Source organism: Bos indicus, chromosome 19 (genome assembly GCF_029378745.1).
Source record: "Bos indicus isolate NIAB-ARS_2022 breed Sahiwal x Tharparkar chromosome 19, NIAB-ARS_B.indTharparkar_mat_pri_1.0, whole genome shotgun sequence".
In the NCBI taxonomy this organism is placed as follows: Eukaryota; Metazoa; Chordata; class Mammalia; order Artiodactyla; family Bovidae; genus Bos; species Bos indicus.
In genome coordinates this window covers 52,198,620-52,207,595 of record NC_091778.1, presented here as the reverse complement: position 1 = coordinate 52,207,595, position 8,976 = coordinate 52,198,620, and the positions used below count along the sequence as shown (strand labels likewise).

The following is an 8,976-nucleotide window of genomic DNA, read 5'->3' as shown; positions in this document are numbered from 1 at the left end:
TCCTGCGTCTTCTCCATCGCAGGTAAATTCTTTATTACTGAGCCACACCGGAAGCCCTGTCCATATGCGTCCACATGTGCCTAGTTTCTGGGAAGGGGGCATCAGAGATGGAACATTTTGGGAAACAAGAGCTAGAGCCCGAGTTGGGGTAGGCTTGGGGTCCCTGCTGGCCAGCAGGCCCTGGGGAGGAATGTATGGTGGGGGGCAGTCAGTGGTGCAGGGGATCCCACCTGCTGGACTGGGCCTTCAGGGTCTCAGGATGTCCATAGGCTCCAGACTCAGTGTCCTTACCAGGACTTGGGTCGTCCCCGTATCACATAGCCAGCTTCCTCCTGGGGATCCCCAGGGCCCTGAGCCCAGGGCTCCAACAGCACAAGGCTGCTCTGGGCTGCAGCTGCTGCCTGCCGTCTGGGGCCCAGCTGTTCCCTGCTGGCCTCAGCCGCCCCGCCTTGCACAACCACCTGGGCGGCTCTGCATCCCAGCTGCTGGCCTCTGAGGCCCAAGAGGGCAGGAAAGTGGGGCAGACCACCACACCCCCCACCAGTGGCTTGCCCTGAATGGAGCCCCTACTCCCCAGCCAGCCAAGAGCCCACAGCTAGCTTTGAGCTGTGGGAGGGGCCTCAAGTTGAGGTCACGCAATCACAGAACTTGAATCTGCTTGGTTTCCCCGACCCCCAGCTCTCCATCAGCAGAAACCCCCTTCGGTTCACATCCTGGGGCCTTGATGAGAAAAGCCCATCCCCTGGAGCCGTCTGGTACAGGGTCTGGGGCCACCTGGTCAGTTCCAGGCCTTTACAAACAACTCTGAGGCATGATGTTAGAAGTTGTCCTCTCCTGTTTGCAGGTGGCCGTTTGCAGGCCCGGCCTGAGCAGCCTTGGGGTCACCTGCAGAAAGGACCCATACGCCCCTCACCATAGGAATGGGAGCATGTGGGAATCAGAGCTCCCTTTACTTAGGGGTGAGAGCCTCTAGGGCTGAAGGAGGAAGCTGAGTACCAGATGTGCCTGTCACTCTGCCGCAAGCCCCGCCCTCCCATGCCTGTGAACAGAGGACTGGTAGAGTTTTCTGGCCCCAGGTTTGACCCCAGCCCACCCTCCCCACACAGCCCCACCTGGCTGGTGGGCGATCCTGGCTGAAGGACTCTCCTGGATGCCAACCCACAGCTGACCTGGGGTAACTATGGAGTGTCAGGGTCCACCGGGGTCCCCCTGGGACCAGCCACATTCCAAAGCTGAGGGGAGGAAGGTGATGGGGATGGGAGGGGCTTCCTACACATCTGTGGAGATGGGGCTTCTTGGGGGTGTCACCAGAGCATCTGCAAAGTGCCAGGGCATGCTCCTCACTATATAGATGAGAGGGTGAGGGGGAGGTCAGGCTGCCCCAGGCCTGTGGAGAGGGCCAGAGACAGCTCCTCCTTAGTTTTCCCAGCTGCTGGCTCTGCTGAGCCCTAATGAGCTCCAGTCGGCTGGTCCCCATCCGAGCAGCCTGCTGGTCCTCAGCGCTGGCTGCAATAGCGGCTGCAGGCCATGTGACCTTCGGCCCTCCCTCCCTCTCACCCTGTGATCCGCACGTGGCCTCTGGGGAGGCAGAAACAAACCCTCAGATCTGCCACTGGGAACCTTTCAGCGCCAGCGACTTCAAAGGGGGCAGCAGGGCGGCGGGGGCGGCGGATGCTTTTCTTAAAGAGCTACACCACTTTTTAATTCAAAGCAGATTCTGGGAACAGCTGTCAAGCCACTGCCTGGGAGGGACGAGGAGGTGAGGAGGAGCAGGAAGGTGGCTTCCCTGTCCTCTCCAAATCCCACCGTGTTTGCTTATAGAACTGGCTAGAGGGCGGGGCGTTGGGGACTATGCTGAGCACTTTCCTCACACCATCTTGCAGAAGCACCACCACCCTCCACCCAGGAGTCAGGATCCACTTCTCAGAGGAGGACACTGAGGGCCCAGCAAGCTCCTGAATCAAGGGTGTTGATTCTTCTGCTAGCCGGTGGCAGCTTAGAAATGGAACTAATTTCATGAAATTAACAGTGTGATCTCCTTTCCAGGTGTGAGTAGGAGCCGAGATTCTTACCTGTTCAGGTGTCTGCCTGGCCTGGAGGTCACCAACTGAGACCAGATGTGGGGCAGCTCCATGCATGGTGGTGGGGGCGTGGGGGTCCCTGACGATCTCACATGCACTCACCGGAGCCCTGTCCCAGGCTTGTCTGCTGGGGGTAAGGGGGCAGATGATGGAAACAGCTGCTCAAGGGACTCCACAATGTGAGGTCACGAGTGGACAGAAAACGAGAAAACCAGGCAGAGGGCAGCAGGTGGGAAACTGTCAGGGAAGCCCCCCAGCAGGTGACCTGTGGGCATCTCCTTTCTGATGGGAGGGAGCTGAGGAAAGGCCTGGAGAATGGGCTGAGCGGGTGGCCATGAGGTGGAGAGTGCTGAGGGTGGACAGCAGGCCACCATCAGGAACTCACATTTTTTTTTTCCTTTGGCAGTGGAAAGCCTTAATGATAATACAGATAATCACCCAGAGTATCTATGTTGGAAGGTGGATTTTAAACTTACTAAATTTAAATTGTAATTTTACTACAATTATATCTGTCTATATATATCTTTATATATATTTTAAATGCATTCAGCTGGAGTGTAAACACAGTGTGAGGCAGGGCTGAGCCTCCCCAGGTCCAGCTCAGAGGAGCCTCAGAAGCCACTTGCTCTGAGAATGAGCCACAACTTTCCCAAAGAGACAGGTGGAAGGAGCTTCAGTCCCCAGGTCAGCCCAGCCAGGGGCTTTTAAACCTTAACCTACAACCTGAAGTTCTAAGAGAACTAGTTTGGGACATTGTTTCTTTGGAAAATACAGCCTTGGTCCCATCAGGGGCACTGGGGAAAATAACCCCTATTACTGCCCCCTCACCCCAGCATTCAGGTGGGTCCTGGGCCAATGTTGAAGGGAGTCTGGGCAGCTTGGGGTAAGGACTCTGGCCTCACCTTCTGACCTGGCTCAAGATTTCCCACAGACACTGAGTAGAATCGCTGCCTGTGATGTTTGTCTGGCTCACCTGCACTGAGCCTCCACCTCCCTGGGCCTAGCTTTACAGATGAAGAATAGAGGCCCGGGCAGCCAGGAGATGTCAAAGCTCTGCTTGGTGCAGGTAGGGGAGCCTGGACCCCAAGCCCTGACCACTGTCTAACCTATATAACATCCAGGACTTTGTGCTCTGGATGTACCATACGGTGGAGTGGAGCAGAGTTAGACGAGGTTCCAGAGTGAGTCATACAGGCTGCAGAGAAGACAACAAATGAAGGTATGTTCTGTGTTACCTGCTGTGTAAGAAGGAAGGAGAGAATCTGCATCTGTGTCCACTTAGCTTCTGATACATGCATACGCTCATCTTTGCAGAAAAACAGGAGGGCTACCGCAGAACTGGAAGATTACTTCCTATGTGAGTGACAGTCGGAGTGATGAAGAGGGAGTGACCCTTTTCTGGCTATGTGTCATTTTATATTTATAACTTTTGAATAAAATAATATTTAACTCAAATAAATGAATATTTTCCATAATCAAAATATAATATTAAATAGAAAAAGAATGAAAAAGACCCTAAAATTCAGTAATAAATTATTTTTTGACTCATTTATTGTATATCAAATCAACATAACCACACAGAAAAAAGAGAATTCAAATAGCTTTGAACACCATATTCTGAATTTCAGTGTGATATATTCTGAGGACAAAAATAATTACAAAGAGATCTTGAGATTTCCTTAGTAGGTTTGGTTAGTAGCAGGATTGTTATAGTAATTTCAAAGCTATTTGGAGGGCATTTTGGAACAGAGTAAATTAATAAATATGTTGATGCTGCTGAAAAAGGGTTCTTACTGTGGATAAGGGTTTATTTGGTTGTGCCTTTTTTTTTTTGAGATTGAAAATGGTTGAATATTGACAAATTCATACAGTTCAGTTCAGTAGCTCAGTCATGTCCGTCTCTTTGCGACCCCATGGACTGCAGCACGCCAGACCTCCCTGTCCATCACCAACTCCTGGAGTCCACCCAAACCCATGTCCATTGAGTCCGTGATACCATCCAGCCATCTCATCCTCTGTCATCCCCTTCTCCTCCTGCATCAGGGTCTTTTCAAATGAGTCAGCTCTTTGCATCAGGTGGCCAAAGTATTGGAGTTTCAGCTTCAACATCAGTCCTTCCAAAGAACACTCAGAACTGATCTCCTTTAGGATGGACTGGTTGGATCCCCTTGCAGTCCAGGGGACTCTCAAGAGTCTTCTCCAACACCACAGTTCAAAAGCATCAATTCTTCTGTGCTCAGCGTTTTTTATAGTCCAACTCTCACATCCATACATGACTAGATGGACCTTTGTTGGTAAAGTAATGTCTCTGCTTTCTAATATGCTGTCTAGGTTGGTCATAACTTTCCTTCCAGGGAGTAAGCGTCTTTTAATTTCATGGCTGCAGTCACCATCTGCAGTGATTTTGGAGCCCCCCCAAAATAAAATCAGCCACTGTTTCCATTGTTTCCCATCTATCTGCCATGAGGTGATGGGACCAGATGCCATGATCTTAAGTTTTCTGAATGTTGAGCTTTAAGCCAACTTTTTCACTCTCCTCTTTCACTTTCATCAAGAGGCTCTTTAGTTCTTCTTCACTTTCTGCCATTAGGGTGGTGTCATCTGCATATCTGAGGTTATTGATATTTCTCCCGGCAACCTTGATTCCAACTTGTGCTTCATCCAGCCCAGCATTTCTCATGATGTATGTACTCTGCATATAAGTGAAATCAGCAGGGTGACAATATACAGCCTTGACGTACTCCTTTTCCTATTTGGAACCAGTCTGTCATACAATTCAGCCAAGTATAAATATGAAAGGAGGAAAGAAGAGGAAGACTAAAGGGTGGTGAATTCAGGATGCCTGCTCTGTCTCCTAGGGGGCCTACAAAGCAGAGGCATCCCAGTAGCAATGAACATGCTCAACTCCAGACCTTGGTTGCTAAATCCCACTCCCCTCTAACAGGGATTAGGGCTTCCTTGGGAAATGGCATTCAGGGCTGGGGCAGGGACATCCTGGGTGAGCTTAAGACACCTTCTTGCGGCTGAAGTGAGGAAGTGCTCAGAGAACAACAGAAACGTCAAAAAGATGCAGGAAAGGTGTGAGTATTATAGGTGACTGCAGAGTAGCTCGGATTGTTGTATCAATTACAGATCTCCCAATGTTGTATCATAGTTTGGTGGTGAAATAAGAGTGGCCCTTCTTCAGAAATACATACTGAGGTATTTAGTGGCAAAGGTGTACAATGTCCCCACTTACTCTCAGATGGTTTCAGAAAAAAAAAAGATATATATACACATAGCGACAGAGAAAAAATATACATAGAGAGAAATGATAATGATGAAGCAAATGGGCAGCATGTAAACAAGCGGTGTGTCTAGGAGGCATGCATGCAGGAGTTAGTTTCTGTACTGTTCTTGCAACTTCTAAGTTTGAAATAATATGAAAATAAAAAGTAACTGTCCTCCCCTCCCCAAACAAGCACAGGAGCCAGCTTGAACGGAGGGTCTAACTGGTCAAATGTGGATCAAATTTTAGCATCAAAAGAATAACTGAATGAAGGAAAAGAATCTATGTGTTCATATTAACATTTAGGAATTTAAAAAAATTCTTAATCAGAAAATGCCTGTTAAATATAGAGGGAATGATAAGGTTGGAAGACTGTGATTTTGCACCATAAATGTAATGATGGATTCAGGCAAGGAGTATCAATTGGTGCTAAAACCACTGGGTCAGTGGTTCTTAGAAAAACATCATATTTGCGCTCTCAAAGAATTACCTCCACACACAGCTTATTCAGTTTACAAGGGACCTGGAATGGGGAGGTTCAATCTTTGCATCCTTACTAATGGGACAAACTGAAATCCTGGAGCTCCTGAGAGGCTGTCATCTATACTGCCTCACTGCCCTGAATGTTTAACTCCAGGAAAAGATCATGCAGATCCAGCCTGTGGGCTCTAAAATATGTGAATGTCATGAAAAATAGAAACAAAACGAAAAACAGAGGCACTGTGGTTATTATTATTTTTGGCTGTGCCACACAGCTTGTGGGATCTTAATTCCCTAACCAGGGATCAAACCCATGCCCTCAGCAGTGAAAGCGCAGAGTCCTAACCACTGGACCACCAGGGAATTCCCAGGACTGTGGTAGATTAAAGGAGTGTAAACAGGCCCAACAACCAAATGCAATGTGACAACCAGCTATAAAGGACAATTTTGGGACAAGGGAAATTCTAACGTGGACTGTGTAGATATATCATTAGATAATACCATTATATCCATGTTTGTTGCATGTGGTGACAGGTTATGATTAAACAGGAGAAGGTCCTAGTTCTTAGGAGGAGCTGCTGCAGTATTTGGGGAGAAAGGGCCTAGATAGCATCAACTTACTTTCTTTTTTAACAATACTCATTTATTTGGCTGTGTTGGGTCTTAATTGCGTCATTTGGGATCTTTTGTTGTGGCACATGGGCTCCAGAGCATGTAGGCTCAGTGACTGCAGTGCTCAGTAGCATGTGGGATCTTAGTTTGCTGATGAGGGAGTGAACCTGCGTCCCTTGCATTTCAAGGTGGATTCTTTAACCACTGGCCCACCAGAGAAGTCCCTCATCAACTTACTTTAAAATATAAATACGTATGCACATATTAACACACAGAGAAAAAGCCAAACACTGTCATTTCCATAATGGTATCATACAACATGCAGCCTTTGGGGACCAGCTTTTTATTTTTTTTCGCCACATGAAGCAGCATGCAGAATTCCCCAACCAGGGATAGAATCTGCACCCTCTGCAGTGGAAGTATGGAGTCTCAATCACTGGACCACCAAGAAATTCCAGGACCAGCTCTTTTCACTCAGCGTGACTCACCCAGGTTGCAGTCAGTATTCATTCCCTTGATTTCTGAGCAGTACTCCGTGTGTGGATGTGCCGCATTGTTGAAGGACATTTAACTGCATTCCAGCTTTTGACTATTAGATAAAGCTGCTATGAATGTTAATGTACAGATATGTCATTTTTTTTAATGGCAAATTTGGGAAGAAAAAATAAGAGCTGCAAAAAGAAGCTGAACTATGAGCACCAAGAAAGGACTCCCCTTTAGGACCTTGCATGCTTCCCAAAGATAATCTTTGACCCCACAGTCATCTCTGTGACCTCTGTTGTGATCACACTCTCAAGGCTGTAACCAGACCCCCTGTAGGAGGCCTTGAGGCCATGAGGGAAGGTGCCAAGTTGCAGTGAGGAGCTCAGGAAGGCAAGCCCAAGGAGGCAGCCTCCTCATGAAGCAAATGGAAGAGTTCTAATGGAGGAGTTCTGACTCAGGCTTGTGAGTTCTAATCCGTGGCAAACTTGCCTCGAAACAGGTGAGGGTCCTTCCTGCTGTGGTGAGGAGCTGCTATGTCAAGCCTGAATTTTTGCCCCTGGCCTGAAATTATCCCTTGTCCCAGGGGAGCCTCTGCTGGGCGTTTCCAGCCTCTGGAGGCTTCTCAAGCTGTTCCAGCATCAAGAGGTCGGCTCCAGGGCTTGCTTCATGGATGCCTCACAGACTCTGTTCTGTCATGCTTGGTCTTCAAAAGGTCACACCCAGCCAGGCAACTAAGGGAAGCAGGTCGGCTCTGTCTCTCCCATCTCCTAATGCCAGCACCAGGACACAGACCCCATGGAGCATGGGGCACCCTGATCTGCCTGGTGGGCAGCAGCAACCGGAGAAAGCACATGTGGGGGGACTGCACATACGTTTGTCTCCTCAATACTCATTCCTCTCACAGATGTTTGCAGAATTCCCGCCCCATGTGAAACTCTGGTCTGCGTGCCTGCCAGTGGATAGCCAGGCAGACAGGGCTGCCCTGCGTGGAGACAGCCAGTAAACAAGTGAGCAGGCACGAAAGGCCTGTCCCAGCAGATGGGGCTCTGAGGAAACCAGGCAGTACTGAAGAGGCCAGGTTGGGGGCAACCAGGGACCCAGCTGCCACAGAACTGCATGTGGGGCCTTGGTGGGCTGAAGGGTGGGTTAGAGAGCTTGCAGGCAGTGATCAGAAGTGCCCCCCCCAGGAGTCTGCTCCAAGGTCTTGTGTACTCAGCTACACATGGATGGTGTGACCCATGCGAGCAGGTGGGAAGGGGAGGGTCAGGTCAACTGAAGCTGACTCTGAGCCAGAAAACTTCTCTGCCCTGTATCCTGTGCAGCTCCTCTCCCCAGAGGGGACTGGCTGATAGTGACCAATGTGTGGGCTGGGTGAGGCACTGAGGTTGCACAGTCAGTCCAATAGGACTGTAAGGCAAACAGGGAAGGGTGGCCCTGGAGCTGTGGCTACCCTGAAGCTTTCCCGTTTTCTCGCATACACATGCTGTCAGTATGAGGCTGCTGGTGAGATGGATGTGTCAGCTACACGAAGGCGCGTTGCAGCACCCACTCCTGAGAGGTGGCAGGATCCACATGCCCCTCCTCCCCGTACCTTCCACTGACTTGGGCAGCTGGAATCAGAGGACAAATTCTGTCACAGGACAGAGTGAGAGCACGGAGAGTCAGAATGCTCGTCGCAGATTTTCACCGAATCTGCTCTCTGATTTGGAGTTTCTGGCGGGCTCTTCCCCAAAGCTGCTCCCAGACTTTCACACCACCCCTCGGCCGGCAGGCATTCACTCCACAGAGGTGCGGGAGCCTGGCTTCACCCCTAGGGACCATAGGGGACAGGAAAGGGGGCAGTGGGACCCAAAACGGGCCGGAGGGGATAGGGAGCCCAGGGCACCCCAAGCCCGGACCCAGGGCCACGTGGCCCGGCTGGTGTGACCGTGGTCAGGTGTCGGGCGCGCGCTCCGGGGTCGGGGGGGGGGGGGGGGGGGCCACCAAAAGCGTCGGGGGCGTGGCCACGCAGGGGCGGACTCAGAGGCGCGCTGGCCCCGCCCCATCCCAGGC

General features: G+C 50.4%; 1 long non-coding RNA gene across 1 annotated transcript; it reads left to right on the top strand.

The window, feature by feature from the left end:
• The first annotated feature begins 1,307 nt into the window (after window positions 1-1,307).
• Window positions 1,308-3,592, top strand: LOC139177771 (uncharacterized). Its single transcript, XR_011562253.1, has 3 exons — window positions 1,308-2,310; window positions 3,203-3,300; window positions 3,396-3,592. It is a non-coding gene; the product is annotated as an uncharacterized lncRNA (long non-coding RNA).
• Window positions 3,593-8,976: the final 5,384 nt, after the last annotated feature.